A 2,394-nucleotide genomic window follows, 5' to 3' on the forward strand; every position below is an offset into this window, starting at 1 on the left:
GAGCTGTCATTCAGAAAGCAGCTCATGGGGGGAAGGAAAATACAGGGACTAAGGAATGCTTTTGCGGAATCTCCATGGACAAAAGGCGGGCACACTGCCCATGGTTCTTGGCCCATGCAGAAAGACATTAGCACTGTCTTAAGTAATGGTGAAAAGCAAATATGCTTCTGCTTGAGCCTACTGGAACAAAGTACATTATGAGCAAAGGAGAATGTACATTCTATCTCAAAGCCAAATTTTAAAATTTTAGTGTGGAAGCAAAGGCAAGGTAGCTGTATATTAAATGTCTTCTCAGCTTGAACCTTGCTAAGCCACCCCACATTTCCCTGAAGACATACTCCATGAGCATGGCCTTTAGGATAAGCTATGCAGTCATATTCTTGGTTTTTGCTGCACACAGAGGGAGGTAAATTGCATCTTTGAAGAGCCCTGGCAGAGGCAAAAAGGAGGTGGGCTTGAATATAACCTGTTTGGGAAAGCCCTACCTTCATTAGCGATTCCTGGTGGGTTAAGTGGGAGACAGCCTGGGGGGTGGATCCTGCAGGGCTCTGGATACCAGCTCAGAGAAGTAAGCTCTGTTAAAGGACAGTAGCAAAGGTTAATGGAAGTGCTAAGGAAGTGGAGATGCCCACCGAGGCCCACGAGCAGGCGCCTCAACATTCCTAGGTTGGCTGGGAAGTGGGAGGTAACTATTGAACTCCTTGCATTTTCAGGTTGCCTCTACCCTTTAGCCTGCTAGGCAGAAAAAAGGGATAAAGTACCAGCATTCCCAACCCTTGCCTGTCAGCTACTCCAGAGGATCTGGAATAGACAACTAAGAACTGGAGGAATATTTTATTCATCTAGAAGTATTTGCTTACCAGGGATGGTAGCAGGATCCTGATAGATGCAGAGCAGTGAGCAAGCAGACACCTTCCAGAATCAGCCTCACTGACCCCTTAGAAGTACCAGTGTCAGTCAGGCACCACCATCAATCCTGCTAAATCTGAGTTCCAGTTCTGCAAGGCCTCTTCCAAGTTCTGGTAAACCCAATCTTTCCCTCTGTTTCCCCAGCTCCCAAACAGTAGCTGCTTCCTATAGTTAGGGTCTGTTAGTGGAAAATCTACCTCCCCATTCCCAGTGCAGGCTGACCCCCAACTGCTGGGATGCCCATTAAAAAGCCAGTTTTCCCCACTTTAAGTTAAATACTGAGATTCTCCAGTTTATATGCCACCTTCCCTCACTGAAACATTTTAATTAACATAATTGTTCAACTGCCACTATTCCTTTTCCCCAAGGATTCCTAATGACAGGTGGGTCTGACAGGCAGGTCAGACAGCCTCACCACAACCCAGAGACCTGGGCACAGCCTACATTTGCCACCCTTTTCCACACTGTTGTGGTTCCTCAGCCTAAGATGGCAGTTGGATGGTCACAGCCAAAAATAAGAGTTGGGGCCCTCAAGCCTCTTCACCCCACTTTCCTCTTCCACTTCTGTGCTTCTCCACTGAGGTGACTGCCTTAACAGTTCGGCTTGGGGACAGCCCTCAACTTCTGGGATCCTTTGGCTAGAGTGCCCGTTTCACTACTCGCCTCACTGCAGGCCAACCCGCTGCCACTGCTACCAGCTCCAGCCCCTTCCTGCTCATCTGTGGCTTAGTTTTGGGTGGAGATCAAGAGCAGGACTGAGCATGCACACCTTACCTGTGTAGCTCATGGGACTCTAGCAAGGGATCTGGCCACTCCCCGTGGGAGGGTGGCTAGCAAGAAAGATTCTGACTGTGGCACTGCCGTGCTCTGGCGTTGGGAGGAAGGTGTGATCTAGCAGTGGCTCAGTCATTCCCCAGACACCGTGCCTTCCGGCGGCAAGTCTGCCGCTTCTCATACATGTGGAATTTACTGAGAACTGCTGTTAAGTCTTGGTTCCTGGTCCCTTCAATGCATTACAGGGTAAGAGCTGGATTTTGAACGTGGGTCAAACCAACTCCCAAAACCTTTCATTATTTCACACTCACCACTTTCTGGCTAACAATTTCTGTGCATCCTCAGAACAGAGACCTTAGAGCATCAGTCCTGTTAGGGCTTCTTTGGAGGGTGCCAGTACCACTATGATATCACACCCATTACCACCAGGTGTCCCCAGCATGCCATTTTTCCTGGCACTAGATGGCATCATTACACAGTATACCCTAGATAGGGCTTCTAAGCAGCTTTTTATAGCCTAATGGCAGAAAAGACAAAAAGAGACCCATTAAATAGAAAATGAAAGAAAAGGCAACCTCCAGAGATCTTGCTTGTTGCAGAGGAAGGCAACTCCCTATCAAGATACGAACCACCAAGATACCATCCACCAGAATCCCCAGGGGGCTGTCTGACAAGTCAAGACTTTAGACCCCGTTACAGGAGACAATGGCA

Source organism: Talpa europaea, assembly GCF_964194135.1.
Source record: "Talpa europaea genome assembly, chromosome: 12".
Classification (NCBI taxonomy): domain Eukaryota; kingdom Metazoa; phylum Chordata; class Mammalia; order Eulipotyphla; family Talpidae; genus Talpa; species Talpa europaea.